Source organism: Pogoniulus pusillus, chromosome 14 (assembly GCF_015220805.1).
Source record: "Pogoniulus pusillus isolate bPogPus1 chromosome 14, bPogPus1.pri, whole genome shotgun sequence".
Taxonomy (NCBI): domain Eukaryota; kingdom Metazoa; phylum Chordata; class Aves; order Piciformes; family Lybiidae; genus Pogoniulus; species Pogoniulus pusillus.
In genome coordinates this window covers 15,956,713-15,975,630 of record NC_087277.1, presented here as the reverse complement: position 1 = coordinate 15,975,630, position 18,918 = coordinate 15,956,713, and the positions used below count along the sequence as shown (strand labels likewise).

General features: G+C 40.0%; 1 protein-coding gene across 2 annotated transcripts in view; it reads left to right on the top strand.

The window, feature by feature from the left end:
* The first annotated feature begins 858 nt into the window (after positions 1-858).
* COL22A1 (collagen type XXII alpha 1 chain) overlaps positions 859-18,918 on the top strand; it is a 215,332-nt gene continuing 197,272 nt past the window's right edge. Inside the window, exon 1 of one of the 2 annotated variants that reach the window (XM_064154346.1) lies at positions 859-998. The gene's annotated coding sequence lies outside the window, so the exon portion shown is untranslated. Of the gene's footprint in view, positions 1,168-18,918 lie in introns of both variants that reach the window. The other variant, XM_064154345.1, reaches the window with a different exon arrangement.

Genomic DNA, 18,918 nt, shown 5'->3' with positions numbered 1-18,918 from the left:
CAGCCCCTTCTCCTCCCCTCGCTCCTTAAACCCCGCGGCAGCCCTGTCCCGGCCCCTCTTCCCTCGGCGCCCGCCCGTCGCCAGGTCCCGCTGCCGCCTAGCCGCCTCCCGTACTGCGCGGTCCCTCTCCTTTTCCTCCCTCCCATCGTCCCTTCCTTCTCCCCTCCCCTGTATTTTTCTCTTATTCTGCTTCTCTTTTTTTCTTCTGCTTCTCTTCGCCCTTCCGCCTCCCCTCGCCCTCCCTTATTTTCCTTCCTTCCTTCCTTCCTTCCTTCCTTCCTTCCTTCCTTCCTTCCTTCCTTCCTTCCTTCCTTCCTTCCTTCCTTCCTTCCTTCCTTCCTTCCTTCCTTCCTTCCTTCCTTCCTTCCTTCCTTCCTTCCTTCCTTCCTTCCTTCCTTCCTTCTCTCCCTTCTTGTCTCCCTCCCTTCTTCTATCCCTCCATCCTTCTCTCCTTCCTTCCTTTCCTCCACCCTTCCTCCTTCCTTTCCTCCCTCCTTCCCTCCCTCCTTCTCTCTCTCCTTCCTTCTCTCCCTTTCTCGCTTCTTCCCTCCCTCTTTCTCCCGTCTTCCCTCCCTTCTTCTTTCCCTCTATTATTCTCTCCTTCCCTCCTTTCCTCCTTCCTTCCCTCTCTTTCTCCTTCCTTCCCTCTCTTTCTCTTTCCTTCCCTCTCTTTCTCCTTCCTTCACTCTCTTCTTACCTGCTTCCCTCCCTCCTTCCTTCCTTCCCTCTTCTCTCCTCTCCCTTGTCTCACTCTCTCCTTCTCTCTCCTTCCTTCTCTCCCTCCTTCCTTCTCTCCTTCCCTCCTTTGTCTCTCTTTCGTTCCTCTCAATTTCCTAATCTCTTCTTTTTCTCTTCTCCTTCCGTCTTTCCTACCGCTGGTTTTACCGCCGCCTCGGGGGCGGGCGGTCAGAGGATGCGGCATTTTGCCCTCCCGCGCTTTGTCCCCAGCATAGCCCTGTGAGCGGAGTTCTCGGGGAGGGAGTGTGGAGTGTGCCTGGGTGTGTCTATTTGTGTGTCTGTTCGTCTGTGTCTGTGTTTCTGCCCCTGCATGCCCATCGCAACCCCACGTCCCTGCCGGGGCTGACAGCTCTGCAGAGCACACTTCGGCAGCTGCTGAGTGCAGCTCAGGAGCTGGGCACCACTTTGGGTGGCGCTGTGTTTGTGCAGGTAAGAGTACATTTTGGGATTTACAAGCCTGACACCCGGGATTCTGTGACTTTGAACACAACCTTTGCCCTTTCTTTTTTTTCATTCTCCCCTTGCACAGGGATGCAGCTCACATTCAGGAGAATATCTGTATATGCGTGTGTGTGATGTGTATATACAAAATATGCAGACATCCAGGCACTGGATCTGTATTTTAAAAAAGAAAATCTCAAATTAACTGTGTTGTGTTATTTTTGAACAGAGTTTGTTTATTTTTAGTCAACAAAAGTTTTCAGCCCACAGACTAATAGGCGATTCTGTCCTCTGAATCTGGGTCTGGTTCATCCCTGGAGCTGTAATTAAAGGATGCAAAGTGCAGGTGATAAAGCAGAGACTGAGAATGGGTAATGCCCTCATTGAGGAAAGCCATTGGAAAAGTTGTGATCTGATAGGCTTAGAGATGTCAAGATAACATTATAATTACAGACTTTAGAGTTGGTTCTCCAAATTATATATACCTTGGGATCTTGATGACCTAAAACCTTCTTGTATTTCATCTGTGTGACACTTCAGTGTTGGGAATACTATGCTGTTAACAAGATAAAGATTTCTTCAGTTCACATTTATTACTAATATGCTGTGTATAGCCTCTAAGTCTTGCTGTAAGCAGCCTAATTCAGCAGTTCTTTCACTTCTGTGTTTTTAGGTAGTTAGTGCTCTTAAAAAAAAAGTGTACAACTTCTTCACAGCTGACACTTCACAGGCATTAGTATGCAGGCAATGCTGTGCCTGTTTGCATGTGTTTTGATTAAGACCTTAAAATAACACAGCCCATCTGCGTAGTGTGGACACTAATGGAATCATTCTCAGGAAAATGCACCTGCAAAATCCATCTGTGTAACTGTGTACTTGATTTCCACCCAGGATTGCTCTAGATGTATGCCTGAATCTCCTCTTTTCTTATGTTTTCCTTTTTTTCCTTTTTATTTTTTTCCAAATGCCTGGTTAGACATCTGATCTGGGGGAGTTACAAAAACTGAAGAATGAATACTAATTGATAAAATAGTAGAGGCACTTTCTCAAATAGGTTAGCCAAGTTTGATTGCAAGGTTTGTTCCGCTTCAAAAGCTCAGTTATATCTCTTAATTTTTAAGAGTAAGCATTTAGTAGTTTTTACTGAAATTTCTCAACATACTGCTATTCTGAGTATATAAACACTGCACTCTTTGTCCAGAGTTGAGAAAGTGCTTCAAGTAACTTCCAGTAAGAGATATCACATACATGGAGATATGCCATGGTCTAGCCTTGAGCTCTGTGGTAAAGGGTTGGACTTGATGATCTGTGACGTCTCTTCCAGCCCTGATGATACTGTGATACTGTGTGATACTGTGATATATATTAGAATTTGCGTCAGTGAAGTGTTAATGGAATTTTAATACAAAAGAATATTCTGAGTATTTGTTGCAGATTGACTGTGTAGCTTCAGTGTGTTGTATTGCTGTGGATTCCAGTAAAAAGTGGTGTGATCTTTTGGGATCCTTTCTGGTGACACAGTCTCAGAGAAGTTGAGAGTCCCATTCAGGACATAGCAGTGGGCAGCCTTCCAACTGTTGAATGTCATCTGGTTCTGTGTAGAATAATTCCAAGTAACTTGCAGAAGGACAATCATCAACACATTGAGAAGCGGAGAGAAGTCAGGTCTTCTGATTTGCAGAACAGCAGATGATGGTACCCACTCTTGTTGGATCAGTTTGAGGCCAAATCTTGCTAGTTTTATCAATGCACAAAGTGTTCTTTAATATTTCAGTGACTGCCTCTCAAATCTGAGTGAGACCAATGCCATGACTGAGGAGAGGTTTGGAATAGTACATCTAATGGTTGACTTGTGGGGGAAGTATCAGTATGACTCATGAATATGACTCATATTAGCATGGTAGAAGAACAAGGTTCCCAATGGGGACCTAACAGGGAAGAATTAGCTGGAAGAATCAATTTGTTTCTCTGGTCTGTGGGAAGAATTTTCCGAAAGACCCAGACAATGTGTGGGTGAGCGTGTCTGTTGCACCTATGCGTACACACAAGTCTTTTCTTACTTCTGCTGACATTTCATACTGTTTTAGGGCAAACATCTTTGCTATATACCAGAGCTCACTTTTGAATCTGGAGTTTATGATACTCAAAATAATAAGAATAAAAGAATACTTTTGTTTGCAGCATGTGATAAGCTTCTTGCTAAAATAGTTTCTGAGTTTTGCTGGGTAATTATTGTGGCTTCAAAGGATATTTCAATTTTCATGCTGCAACACTTTCTTCTAAAACCTGTTTTGATTAATCACCACTGGATGATTGGAATTCCTCTCTTTTAAAAACTGTTCTTAAACTCTTCCTATTTCTTATAATAATGAGCAAAACCTTAAAGAAAAACCTCTGCATTATATCAGCATCTTGTCTGTACCACCACATCTGAATAATACAGGTGATACTGGGCTACTTCAGCTCTTCAGGCAATGGCAAACTCCCCAAATATTTCTTAGGTAAACCTTAATTATGTATTGCTTCCCATGACAGTGAAACATCCTCTTCCAACCTTTCCAACTTTGTTTTCCCTAGTGAGGAAGATATTGCAGAGCATTTCTACATTTATAACCAGCTCTTTAGAGAGCATCCATTGCTGCAAGTCTTTCTTTAGCTAAATTAGTCTAAAGATAGTAATGTTGGTTCCTTATTGAATACTACTCACTTTGTATTATGTATTACCAACTGTTAAAAAAGTGTTTTGGTGCATGAGAGCACAGGAGTTGGGAATGAAGAAAGGAGGATGTAACAGAAATTGCTGAACTGTGACTAAGGAATATGGAGCACGTTTTTAATCTCTTGTATCAGATCCTGTTAAAACTGGAAAAGAGAAGGAAAATTAAGTATTAGCAAATACCTAATCATATGTGGACACATTTCATCCTGTTAAATTAGTCCATAACACATTTTTCATTTTACTTGCTACTTTCCTGATGGCTTTTTCCAGTTGTTTATGAAGGTTTTGTGGTCCCTTTCAATGGAAGCCACATTGGGCTCCTGAAGTTGGCATGATCAAAGGTTTTCTGAGACACCTCTGTCCCGTTTCAATTATCAGAGGCAAGCAGAGGCATGTATTTTGAAATGAGAGAAGCTTCCACACATGTCTCTTGTGGTTTTGGGAGGCTTATGGAGCTTAGGTCTCAATGTGGTCAGCTCAAGCCATGTTCAGAATTACATTCTGCAAGTATGTGTTCAGTATGTACATTCTGCAAGCAAGTATGAGATCTTGAGAGGATGTAAATCATGACATTTATTTTATATTATCCATTTCAAATCTTGTTGAAAAAAAAAACCATTAGGTTTTAGAGTGGTTTTGTTAGGGGAGAAGATGTGTTCATCCTAATGGTCTTGATGTATAAATTACATCTATGGTTAGTAAATTACAGGTTAAATTAAGGATTTTTGCCTCAATATTGCAGCTGAAAAGCCTACTGGACTGTAGTCAGGCCCATGGGCAGAGAATGTTCCTCAGGCAGATGTGCTGTATGGCCTTTAGCAAGTCACTGAATGTAGTTGGTTCTTCCACCTGTGAAGGAGAAACATTAAGCAGATCCTAAAAAAACCCAAACCCTATATTTTTTACTAGTTCAAAGCATTTTGGTTTCTTATTAGTTGAGAAGTATATACTCTAATGATTGGCAACATTTTCAGTGTTTAGGTTGTAAAGAGAGACTACCTAGATCCAGTATGGAATGACTTGTCCTCTAATATGTTTCTCCCTTTCTGCCCTGAAGCACATCACTGGTGAAAGAATCTGGCCATGGCTGTTTTATGTGGGACAATGGTACTCAAATTTACCCTGCTACTGCTTTGCTTTACTGAGTTTCTAGCCCACTTCCATGATTCTTTTGTCTGTATTCAGTTGTTCAGCAATGTGAACAAAAATGCCATGTTTGTCCATTCAGAGATAGCAATGCAATGCTAAGAAATCTACAACCCATATTTTCCTTCCCAGGACTTTGCCTCTCCTTTGCATGAGCTCCTTTGCACTTGCTACTGCTGGCTGCCATGCAACACTGGAAGAAGATTGTCCAGAGGCCCCATCTCTGGAAACACTTAAAATCAAACTTGTCTCTTAGAGCAACCTGATCTAGATAAAGATGTCCTTGCTCACTTTAGGGGGACAGTTGGGCAAGATGACCTTTGGGGGTCCCTTCCAACCTGAGGCATTCTATAATTCTGTGATTCTAAAAAGACCCTTTCTTTTCTTGGAAAATGAAAGCAGTCTGGGTTGCCATTCTTTATTATACTGAGGTTTTCAAGGCAAATACTTGATATCATGGCACTTAGTGCTATGGTCTAGTTGACTGGATAGGGCTGGGTGATAGGTTGGACTGGATGATCTTGGAGATCTCTTCCAACCTGCTTGATTCTATGATCTTTCTGTAGAGTCACAAACAAAAGCCTGGTATTTCTGAAAGTATTTTGATTTTATAAGGCTTCTTCCTGTAAAGCAGTATTAATACCCTTTTAAGACATCCCTTTTTTTCCTGGTAGAGAGGAAGATTAGCAATAAAGAGAGGGCAGATGCCTGTGTGCTGCAGAAAGAGTGCTACAACCCATCCTAACATCCCATTGAAGTCACAAATCCCAGACCAGTGTGGATGTAGCTGCAGAGATGGCCAAAAAGTGCAAGTTCTGGAGATGATCTGATTGCATGTCACAAAGCTTCCTCCAAGCTATTAGCCTTGGCAATTCATTAGGAATGAATGAAATTGAGTTATGGGTCATATTTTGCAAGTGCTGTCAGTCCTGATTATGCAGTTGCCTAGATTTCCTTTGCTCAGGGAGTGCTGCTATCACAGAGCTTATATACTATGCAGTAGATGTAAGCTGTCCTTCCCCAGTTTATCAGAATCTATTTACTTTGCATTGATTCAGCTCCTTAGAAATTAATCTTTGATTCTTTGCAAAACAGAAGGATCCCTTGAGTTCGATTTAAGCAACTTGATTTGATTATTGTTATGTCCTGAATATTGATTCTTAGCTGATTTTAATAAGAGATGCCAAAAGTGTCCATATTTCACATCATATCTGAGGGAAAGTTTAAACCATTGGCAGTTTTAAGTGTCTTTGGACTCATGCTCTTTCATCTAAGTTTAGCCAACATTTTGTTGTGGTTTGCCTACTTATTACCTAAGTGCACTGCTGTTTGCTTAACCATGTTGAATTATTTGCCTATTGGCAGCAGCCAAGTATTCCTTTCCAGAGAAATCAGGTTTATATTGATTATCATAAGAAGAATTATTCTGTATATCAATTGCAAATATTTTCTTTGAGCTGGGAAGTATAGAGCTGGAGACACTGGAGGGATTTCTGTTGGATTCACATTTAGCATAAAACTAATTACCACTTGTATGACAGAACTTCAGGAATTCCAATTTCATCAGCAGATAAAGGCTGCAAATAATCTGCATAGACTGTCTTGATTATCACTGCAGTTCTTAGAAATGAGACAGCTGGTACCCATTTCAGAGCACTTTTTGTACTGGACATCCTGAAGCCCTTTATCTTTTTCAGTAGCAGGATGATTTTTTTTCCACAGTAAGTAAAATCCCCTAATGAAATGATAAAGTAGGAATGCAAAGAAACACATAGGTGTCAGTCCATTGTAGTACTTGGTAAGAAAAGGATGCTCAGTGCTGATCTTTGCAATATATGCTGGAAAATCTTCAACAAACCCTCTTAACTAGATCTAGACATGGTGATCAGGCCCAGTACTTTTAATCTCTGTCTGAGATCAGGCTGCCCTGGCCCTGGGCAGCCTGATCTAGTTGGAGGTGTACCTGCTCACTGTAGGGGGGTTGGACAAGATGGTCTTTGAGAGTCCCTTCCAACCTGATACAATCTGTGAATCTGTGAGATCTGCCAGTCTGACCACAGGACCCGATGAGACAGTTTTGTGGTGGCCAGTTACTTCACTATTTTCTCCCTGCAACAGAAGGAAAGAAGGAAAAAAATCATTCATTTTGTAAAGGACAAGACTTCAGCATAGGCAATAAAACTTTTCAACTGCTCCAGGAGGTTGGGTCAGGAATGAAGTGCTCATTCCTAACAGATGGCTCGACAACCTTTGCTCGTCTGACATTTTATAAGCTACCTTGTGCTTGAGCTGTTCAAAAGCAATTTCCCCCATCCTGCTTTGCTGTTTAATTATGGTACCACCTCTAGAGTATTTCTAAGAGTGTGTTTTATGTTTTCTGGAGGTGTTTCTTAATTATACGGATAAGTACTCTTATGATTGATTCCTGAAATAAAACCAGTTTACAAGCGTGCTTATTTTGGCTTCTTCACAATCCTTTAGGTTTATTACTAAGTGCATTTTCTGGGTTTTTTTTTTTTTTTTTTTTTTCCTCAAGTTACTTGGATATTTTCAAGCAGTTACCTCTTCTTCTTTTAATTCACTCTTCTATATGGTTTATTGTTCCCTTCAACTTCTTTTTTTCCTTTTCAGTGGATACCTTTACTGTTGTATTTTCTTCTCTTAGTGTCATTTTTACTTCCCTCAGCAGCTGTTCCCAGACTATGGGCCATGACCCCAGTAAGGCTGTGGCAGCTACAAGTGGTCTATAAAATTGAATTGCTAATTTTAGTTGTGGCAACATAGGGAAGACAAAGAAATGCTGCTTTATAGGACACCATTGGAATTGTATATGAAGAGAAATCACCTTTTCTTTAGTTCTGAACTAGGACTGATAACAGCACACAGCAAAACAGATAAAGCACTCTCATGCCAGATTCCACTGGTGTGATAAACAACTTGAAACTATTTACCCTTTAGTTTCTCCTCAGTTCCATGTCTGATTTTCCTCACCATCTCTCTTCTAGAGAATGTTTTTGAAGGTAGTAACCCCTAAGGCAAGTCCTAGCCTGCCACTCCATGGATTATGTAGGGCTAGTAGGTTGTAGACAACTACTCTGTAAATCTTTATATTTGGTCAGATTAGACCTTGTAATTTTCATAAGGCCTCAGGGCATCACTCAGCAGAGTTAACTATCAGGACTATGTTTCCAACTGACATGTTGCGGGGCCTATAAGATGGCAACCAACATGCAGAGTCATCACTTTCTCAACAGATTAGCACTATGGAAAAGTTTTGTACTGGTTAAAACAAATGGTTTAGGTGAGTGGAAGAGTCTGGAATAGTTGTAGAAGGGTGATGTGACAGTTTTATCCCTGGTATCAGATTTAGAATCTTTTGAGATGTGCAGTGTGACAGTGATGCCACCTAGCTAAGTGCTCCATCATGTATAGATGATATAGTGAGCTTTAGACTTTGGATTGCACGTTATCTTAAAAAAGACTTCTTTCTCTCCTCCAGGACTTATGCAAGAGGAAGGATCACATTGGCTTTGGGAACACTAGCCTTGGGTTGATTTATTTGCACCCTGTAGCAAATTTAAGACAATACTGACAGGAAGACAGTGACTATCTTGCATTGAAACTAGCCAGCAAAAATGATTACTGGAACTTGGAGACAATTTCCTGTGAAACAGACACCTATGTAAATGATTATTTCACTTATTCCTGTTGTAAATGGGATAATTTTTGTTAATTCTGATTTGCCATTAAGAAACTTCACAAAGTATGGATTTTTCCATTGTCAGTCCTATGCTATTTGCAGAAGTTGCCCTTTAGCTATGAAGTCTCTCAGTTAAATAGCCATGTAAGGAATACTCTTGATCTGTGCCTGGGTGGGAGGATCCATGACATTGTGCATACAGCTTTTCTGCCTCATTACCAGCTCTTCTTGTTTAGCTAACTTGTTTGCCTGATCAGATGATAAGTGCTAATCCCTTCTCTGTTCTGTGACATGATGCTGTATTGGATGGCAATGAAGCTGATAGGAAAGGTTTTCTCCTTTAATACTCTCTATAAGAATGGGAAGTGTGAGGAGGCTGTTAAGCCCTTTGAATCTTTTATGGCTATTTACTCAGAGGATCTGTGAAATGCTGTCTATTAGATTGTAAACTCTTTTAGCACAGGGGCCATGTTGATAAACAGGGCATCCTTTGCTCCTGTCCCAGCAGAAATGCGTCATACAGGAGGGGTTTCTTTTTGGTGCAAGACTTAGACTGCTGGATCGAGCTTAATTCCTGCTCTGTCACAGTAACCTTATGCAAAATTCTCCATTGTCCAAGCCCCCTTTGCGAAAAACTGGCATTTAAAAAACCTGGTGACAGAAGAAAAGCCTGGTTATAAACTTTTTTCTAATGCTTTCAGGGTGTGTTTTTCTAATTCAGTTTTAAACAGTTTTGCTGGGTGATATATCTGAATGAAAGACTTGAGGCATGATGAGGGAGTCTAGGTCAGATGAAGCAAGATTTTATTTTAGGACTTTAAAAGGCCCACTCAGGATAGAGAAACCAAAGGAGCTACCATTGGTGGATCATGGGTAACTCTTTAGGGTAGAGCCTGATGTTGAGCTGTTCTCCTGCCAAAATTCCGCAAGATGCTGTAACAGGAACTATCACTGAAATGAGATCTGATGTGAGGATACACACAGTTATGCTTCAGGAGACTTAGCAGACTAAAAGATGTTGGGAATGGGTTTATCCAACCTACCCCTATCTGTCCTGCCATCTGCCTGTGGTGTTTATTCATTGTCTAACTCCTCTTTCTTCCTGAAAAGTTCCCTGTCATTGGCTTCCCATATTTCTTGGGATTTGTGAGAACACCAAGAGCATCACGCAGGCTCCTGAACAATAGACAAATGTCATTAGGTCTCATTACTCCCTGTTGCTGGTTACTGCCTGCTTGGAGATTACGCAAACATTGCTTTATACGTAACTCTACATTTAAAGTATAGAGGTAATTTTCTCCAGGTTCTTTGTTGTATCACCTCATTTGGGGGAAAAGCCTCTGACTTTGTTCACAGTTTCTTAGACTAAATATCAGTTCTTTGGAGTATGTTTTAGGTTCTGTCTGGACAGAATAGGAAATGGAGATAGGGAAATGAATGCAGTCCTTCCCTTAGGTTTAATGCTTTCTCAGAATAAATTAATGAAGTCCAAGAAGGGCTCTGTCACAACTCGTAGTTATCTGTAGTGATTTAAGATTTCAACGCTGTGTTTGGTGTTACACAGCTTAAATGGAAAATTACTCCCAATTTATTGAGGCTTCTACCATGGTGTCTTTATTTAGGAGTAGATGCTGTCACTCCAATAAAAAAATATGAAGTGCTTTAATCTGCTAAAAGGTGTGCTGAGATATTGGAGAGGTTGTCTGGTCATTGATCTTTTTGCAAGCTGTGCTAGAAAACCAGCAGAGCTAGGAAAGACTGTAGTCTTTTCTGAATCACATAATTCAAGATGTATTATTTAAAAAATATAATTGACCACATTGGCTTTCACTGATAGGTTGAGTTCAGTAGGAACTAAAAATGCATACCTAGAAACATATAGCTTTTCAAATGTTTTCAATAATTGTCAAAATCTGTATGTTTAAAATTTTGGCTCAAATATTTGTATATGATAAGTTATGGAAACAATAATGCCTCAGCCTGCTCTGTGCAGCAAACGCAGTGAGCTAGAACATTTCTGGCAATATCCTGTCCAGGCACTTGGCAGAAAGTGATCTGAATTAAATGAGTATCTGCAAACACTAGTGTGTTCCCCAGTACATGAGTGCTTGAAGCTTGGACCAGCACAGAGACTGGTCTACCTGTCTGCAGATGAAGGGTTATTAAACAGAGCCTTTGTGTTTTCCCAGGCCAGGCAGATGTTGGCCAAGCAGTAATCATGAGAGGCAGCACAGCAGGGATAGCCCTTCTTTACCATCCTTTTTTGCATTTGTGGTGGCTGTGAGGCTACTTTGGTCCCTGGGAGGGGTAGAGTAGATCCCAAGTTCTACCCACATCCTGCCCATCCCTGCCTGTTTACTCGCAGGGTTGTAGCCTGTAAGAAAGGCATTCCTCTGCCACAGGATAGAGCTCAGAAATAAGGTAGGTGTTAATGTGGCTGAGGGACATGTGGCAGTGAAAGTACTTTCCCCTCCTTTAATTCTTTTACTAAGATGAGAAATGGGATACTATAACTCACTGCTAAATGAAATCTTTGCATTTCCCCTAGAAATGTTTTCTTTGCTGTGAGATTCACACTATGGTGAAGCAATGCATCTATTTATAACTTGTGGTTGAAAAGAAGTCTCTCATTGAGTAGAAGAGTCATCTTAGAGTAACTTGGATGGATTGAAATGCTTTGGTAACATACTTATTTTAAAAGCTTGTCCTCTGCAGAAAGGTTGGTCAGCCTTAGTGTCAGGGGCTGTGTGTCTGTATTCTGCCTTTGTACTTGTGTAATTCCACTGGAGTTTTGTTTCCCTTTTTTTGCAGTTGTCTTTGGGTTTTTTAGGGGGTTTTAATGTTTGTTTGTTTGTTGTTGTTTCTTTCGTTTTGGTGGGTCTTTTCTTTTTTTTTTTCTTTTTGTGATTTGGACTAATACATAGAGTTGTAGCTATACATCAAGATAGAGACAGACTCTCAGATACCAGAGATTTGCTGCTACAAGAAACATAACTGATTCCTGCTATTTGGAATCTGATGAAACTGAAATGTGTTAAGGCTAAACGCTTAGCCTGCACTTGCATGATCTTTCCAATAACTCATATTCCTTTGAAGTAATTTCATTGTCCTGACTTTTCTGTTCTTGAATTGTTGCCAGTGAAACTGAGTCCCTCTGGTGTAATTCATAGGCAGGAGTCATAAGCTGACGCTCTTGTACATGAAAGTGGGGAAGAAATCTTTTTTACCCCTAGGATGTTATTAGGAACAAGATGGTAACTTATGAATATTTTCCAGGTATCATAATGCTTTAATATATGGAATGTTGAATAACTTTTGTGATAACATCAGATCAACATGTGACAGAAGAACTAGTCTTTCTGTTACACTGAATTGAAGCTTTGTTCTACCTTAAGGTAGACATCAAAATTCTTAACTCTGAAGCCTGTATTACAGCTTTTAATGTTTTTTGTTTTGTCTTTTAATGCTCTTAACTTTGCAGAAACTGCCTATGAAGTACACAAACCTAGGGAAAACACTGGTCCCATGGCTACCCAGTGGCTTGTCTGTGGGCATAACTGAATACTTTATAAAAAGGGTCCTAAGTAAACCTTTTAGAAGGAATCTAATAGTACACTATGACGGATTGTTCTGTGGTTTGTTTTTTTCCTGGGGAAGTCTTCATAATTAGTGAAGTCATGGGCAAGATAGACAAGCTGTTGCATGTGAATAAATGAATCAATACATCTAATTGCAGTGGTGTGGAAAAGCAAGAAGCAGTCCATTGTCTGTGAAAAGAAACATGAGGGGTGTGAGAATGGATATGCTTTGCAATATGCTTTGATAAACGTATTTCCACAAACTTTGGAAGTAGAAGGCCTGCACCAAGACTTGAAGGCCTGCATTACATTTTTGATCTTTCTCTTTTGTACATCCCAGAGGGAACTAAAATTCTGTCTTCTCAAACAGGAATATGAGTGCAAAGTGCTAGTGTACTTCTTTCTCAGACTTGAGGTTCAAGGCTATTTTTCATGCTGATAGGAGCACCAGGGAGAAGAGTTAAGTTACAGCAGTCTTCCACTCAGGTGGTTGATTCAAACACAAGAAACCAGCAGCACTCTCATCTGGTTTTGCATAATTATTTTTTGGACTGGGAAATCCATTTCAACAGATGAATCCCACACACGGTTACTGTACCATACAGTGCCTGTCACATAGGGAAGACCATGCCATGGAAAGGCATATTTATGTAAAACAATCCTAGTGTCTCTTCGAAGCTTTCATATCCCAATTAGCATTGAAGTTTTGTTGCTTTACAGCAAGTAAAGGTAGATCAGAATTCTGATCAAAGAGCTTGGAGTTCTTAAAGATCATTTATTTTCCCATCCCCTTTATAGTATTTTGGGTCTTATGCTAGTTGTTGCTTTAAGTGTAATTCTCTTCACATGTCCGATTTGCTTGAGAGATGTAAGTCTTTGTGCCGGCATAATGTTTTACTGGAACTAAAATCCACAGTCCAGCAGTTTAGATTTAAGCTTGATGAACTTCGGAGAGAAAATTCCTTCTCTGAATTTGGGAGTCACCCCAGCAACTCACATGCCATGCGTGCAAAGTGGAGGTGGAAGGATGGGAGCAGGATTGCATGAAAGAGCTTGCAAGCTAGATATGTAAATAATGTCTGAAAAATGTGCTGAAGTCTTAAGTAGCCTTAAAAATAGTTTTGTAGTGAAAATACAGTGAATGCAGTTGCTATAGCTACCAGCAGGGTTTCATGGAGTACTTCTTGAGGTGCTGCCTGTTTAGCTGTACACAAATGCATAGCTTTTCTTAATCTGAGGATTCAGCATTATATTGTGTTTGGCTTCTCTCCTAAAGCGTTTAAGCTGCCACTGGTAAGCAGCAGCAGTGTTCTGAGTTTCCAGAGAGAGTAGAAAATGATGCGATGCCGATCTTGAAAATTGTTTTTTCTGTTTATCGCACAAAGGAAACATTGGTAATGCAGCTCAGCTAGTATGCTATTTTATTTCTTAGTTGTTTGTCTGTTTGGAGTTCTTTCTAGGCTAAGGAACAGCCAATAGCATTGTGGGGTTTCATCCTTACCTTAGCGGAAAATATTCACATTTTAAAATTATTAATCACCAGCCTACCAACTTGTTCTGGGCCCTAGAAGCCAGGAAAATATTTCAGATTAAGATATGACACTGCAAACAGAAGATAAAGGCATTAATTCTAGAGATCAAGTTCATCAGGCAATGGTAACTGAGCACTTGAACAATCTTCTGGTTCTGATGTGGAAATATTCTGTCTGGTGAATCAATACTGATGGCTCTCTGGTGTAGGAAAAGTACTGCAACTTTTATACAAAATTTAGATGAGATGCCAGTATTATTAAGAATAATTTTGGATTTATATTGGCTAGGAGGCCAGACTGTACATAATTGTCCCTTTCATCTGTGATAATCCACAAATAAGAGTTGTTCCCTGAATACATCCACATGAATATGGAAAATTTTCATACATTAAATTTGGTCTTGCATGTAGCGGTAGAGAATAAGACCCAATTTAATGTATAAAAATTATTCTTCTTCCTTGACAAAGAGTAGACTGTTGGTCTTGTTAACAGAGACAAAACACAAAACAAGTATCATCCCATCATCGAATCACTGGTTGGAAGGGACCTCTAGAGGTCATTTTGTCTAACCACCCTGCATTATGCAGGCATGACTCAAGCTAGATCAGGTTAGCCACAGCCTCATCATACTGACTATCTCTATGGATGGGGCTTCCACCACCTCCCTGGATAACCTGTCAACTTTGTTGTTTTGTTGTTGTTTTTTGGTTGGTTGGTTTCCTGTTGTGCTGTTGTGTTGTTTTTTTCTATAATTTGCAACAGGTAGAATTGAAACAATTTCTCTTCAGAGCATATCTGTGTTTGAAACATTTGCGTGTCTGTATGTGGTATAAATTCATGTGCATCTCTGCCCGTCATGGCAGAATATTAGTACTTTGTAATTTTTTTCCCTGGCAGAAAAGTACCTATTTGCTGCTTAATGAGGCAGGAAATCTTGGGGCAGAAAAGATGTAGAAAAATTGAAGGTATTCAGTGTCTTTTTTGTAGCCTTTTTTTTTTTTTTTATTGGTGAAGACTGTCTTTTGGCCTCCAGGTTCCTGAGCCTACCTGCAGAGTCAGTGAAAGCAAAGCATTAACTGAATCAGGGCTGACTTTATCCAATACAGTTTACAGATACAGAAACTCATACTGAAGTTTAACCCTCTAGGCAATCTGGGATTCCATGAATGCCCCATAGTTTTGGCTCCCTTATCTATTACAATTAACACAGAAATGAGTGAATCCTGCACAGGATGTTATTAAGGTCTCCCTTGGTTAACTAGTGTGAAAGCTTTTTCTAGCTCCATTTTGGGCCATCTACCCAAACCTGCTTTTGTAACACAGTTTTATTATTCAGGAAGGGATATCTCTTTAGCAATCTAGATCTACCTCTTCTGTTCCCCATTAGACAACAACTTTATACTCAAGTCTTTCCACCCTCTGCTTCTGAACTTGCTAAAGTTTCCTATTATTACCATTACCATCTGTTAGCTGTTGCTGCTTTTGGCTGACTTTCTTGTCACCTTGACCAGATAGACATTTGTTGAAATATCAATATCTAAATCTAAGCTCCTCTTATTGTGTCTGGGGAAAACAAGCACTTCTTTTGAGCAGTTCATTTATTTTACTCAGGCTCCTTATAATGAGACAAAATCAATCTGGCTATGGATTTTTGTCTCCATGAACTTGAAAGGGGACCCATTCTGAGGAGCTCAAATGTAAAACCACATGCAATGTTAAACACCTACAGTCAAAACTTAAATGAGATAATTCCCAACCAAAGTGTCTTAGGAAATAGTCTAATATGACAGAATATCTTAAATTCATATTTAAAATCCAGAAATGCACAGATTTAAGTTGATTTAAGGTTTAGCACTGCTAAGTGGATATCTCTTCCATTTCTATGTTTTTTTTCCATTCTCTTTCTTCACCAACAAAATGTCCAGTTTTGCATTTGCTCTTATTTTCCTGGAGACTGCTGTATGTCCTGCCATGTGATTCTGGCTCTTTCATTTTCAATTGTCTCTCTTTTCAAGAAAACACTGCTTATGTGATGTCATCACGCAGCCCTCTGCCATCTACCTGAACCAAGAACACAGATACAAATATAGCATCATGGAAGACGCTATATATATATAAAGATCAATACCCTGTTTCTGAGACAACAATTCAGTCTTCCAGGTTGTCACCAGTTTTGGAAGTTATGGGAACTTTGAAATGTTTTGAGTCCTTATCCATTTGAAAACACCCTCCCACTCACTATCAAATAAAATCTTTAATATCTACTATTGCCTACCTAATAGCTATCTCTTTTAAGGCAGAAATTCAGAGTGTTACATATGAAGAGGTAAGAAAATGAAACCAAGTAAGTTTTAAAGTTTCAGGTCTTTTTGAGACAACTTAGTAGCACACTTCTTCCTACAGTTAATTACAAAAACTTGAAATATGAAAACAGGAGAATGTTTGGGAAACCTGAGTTTGATGTTGTTCCATGTTTCATCCATGTGATTCATAGAATGGTTTGGGTTGGAAGGGACCTTTATAGGTCACCTGGTTCAACCTCTTTGCATGTTGCTTAGAGTTCCACTCAACCTGACCTTGAATGTTTCCAGGGATGAGGCATCTACTGTCTCTTTGATCAACCTGTTCCAATGCTTTACCACTCTCAATGTAATAATTTCTTCCCTATATCTAGTCCACATCTATCCTCTTTTAGTTCAAAACCATTACACCTTGTCCTGTCACAACAGGTCCTGCTAAAAAGACTTTCCCCTTCTTTCTTATAGGCCCCATTCCTTACACTCCTGTATTACTTCCATGGCCTTCTCCCTTTCTCCTTTCTCTTTCCTGCAACAGTGACAACTGCTCTTTCTGAGACTTGTAGGAAGAATGAAAGGACGAAAGCAGAGTGGTGAGGATGGGACAGGACAAGTTAAGATGGTTCAAAATGCTTCCAGTCAATGCAGCCCTTGCCTTAAGCACAAACAAGTATACCCAGCTGTTGTGCAGAGGTGACATTTACTACCATCTACCAAGTGACAGGCCTCCTGCGTGTGTGAGTTGCCTGCTGTGAGAGCTGTGTATGAGTTGTAGAGCACAACATTTTGGTGATGAGAGGCCTTCCTCTTGGAAAATAGGGGAAGTTTGCATGCTTTCTCTGGCTACAACTCTTTTCTTGTTTGATTTAAAACTCTCAGACCCTTACTTGTTATACTTCTTTTAAGTGCTTTCTTCATCAGCTTCCTGTTTTTCTCTCTTACTCACAGCCCATTTTGCTGCGCTGTCCCACTGCTAGGATCATGTCAAGATCACAGGACAGTTCACAGGCAGTGATTTCCTGTGTGTCACATTCAGAAACCAAGAGCGAGCTGCTTTATCTCAGTCCTAGACTAAGGATCTCTGTGGCACTGCATAAACTCTGCTTCTGCTTGACTCCTGTGAGTTCCCCTTACATGTTAATCCCATGTTGTTGGGGGCCACATCACTTAATCATAAGTAGTTTATGTTTCTGAACAAACTTTCACGCCATTAGAAGGCCATCAATTTGTTGGAATGTGTGGAAGAGAAAATTCCCCCACATAGTGCAAGTAGGAGGCATTGATGTTCCTGTACTTGGGAAATTTTCTGTCATCTGGACAGTTGAGCAGAAGTGGTGGAGATGTGGTGGGTGAATGCATGTTGCATTTCAAATTAGCATATGCTAGTTAACAACACTGAGAGTGACAGACAATTAGTATGAGCTTATTTCTGGAGCTTGTGGGGATTTTGGTAATCCTTATCTGGGTCATTATCATAAGGCATAAAACAAGGAATATGAAGAAGTTCTTCCTTACATTGGCCCCAGTGGGAGTTCTGGGATTCAGAAATGCATTCTCCAGGCTCTTTGTTAGGAAGTATGTTACCTATTTTCCAAACAGATTTAGTCTGTTATCCCATCCTGATTCCTTGCTCCAGCTCTGCTAGCTGACTATATAAAGCCATGACATATGAGTCTTTTTACTGACATAATCCTCTACTGTACTAAAAAAGAAAATATTAGGTTTCATTCCAAGAGCTGGAAGAACTTCCATGAGGATATAAAAAGCAGGAAATGGGCCCTATAGAGGTAGAACACTCTCATATTGAATAGCCTCAAGAGGCTCAGTGTTAAAGGCTTCTTCCTAATACTTAATGTGAGCTGGAACAGCACTGCTTCTGCTTGGGAGGAAATGGGACTTTCCCTGCACAGGTTATAGGGCTTAGGCCAAAGGACTGGTGTTCTATGAGCCTGTAGTAAATCAGCATGCTCTGCACACATGCAGTAAGGACAGCCTGAGCACATATAACTGGGCAAAAATCTTAGGATTTTTCACTCCACAGCAAACTATTCCTGCAGTTTGAACTGTTTACTTCTTCTGTGGGCATCTTTTTGATCTAAGTTTTCCTTATGTCACTTCTCATTAATGTGGACATCCTGCAGCAGGCAGTGTCTGTTAATTTAAAGGTATGGATTGGGCTCCTTTTCTGATTAAGACCAATGAATAATGTTATCTAAATATGCAGTGTACCTTGTATTAAAAACTGATAGTGGACTTTCCAGTTCTAGGACATGTGCATGCTCCAAACCCTGCTTCAGTGACAACATGAGAAACATCTCAGAATTAAAAGAAGTAAGCAGTGGAGTATGGATGAAGTTTTGTAACTTAGAGTGCAGCAGAGTCATTATTTGGATGACCGAGTTGTGCAACTGCTGTTGAGTCACATAGTTTGAAGTGTGTATTCCCCCCTAATAACTCCATCATCATTCATAAAATTACTGTGTATCTAATAATGTTATTGTTTTAATATCTACAGGATTTATTTACATTTGTGCTGGAATGGATCACTGATTGCAGAGGCATGATATGTGCTGAAGTGCTGTATAAATGGCTTGCAATCTGCATGACTCAAATTATACATTTAGAGGTATTTTGGGGGTAGAAGAGGTTAGCTCTGAAATAAGATTATTGCATGTTAACTGAGTCTCCTGTTCTGTTCCTAATTCCCTGGTCCATAGTGCTTTCCAAACGGAATTAAGTAAAAATTAATGGGAGAAACTTGATTTAA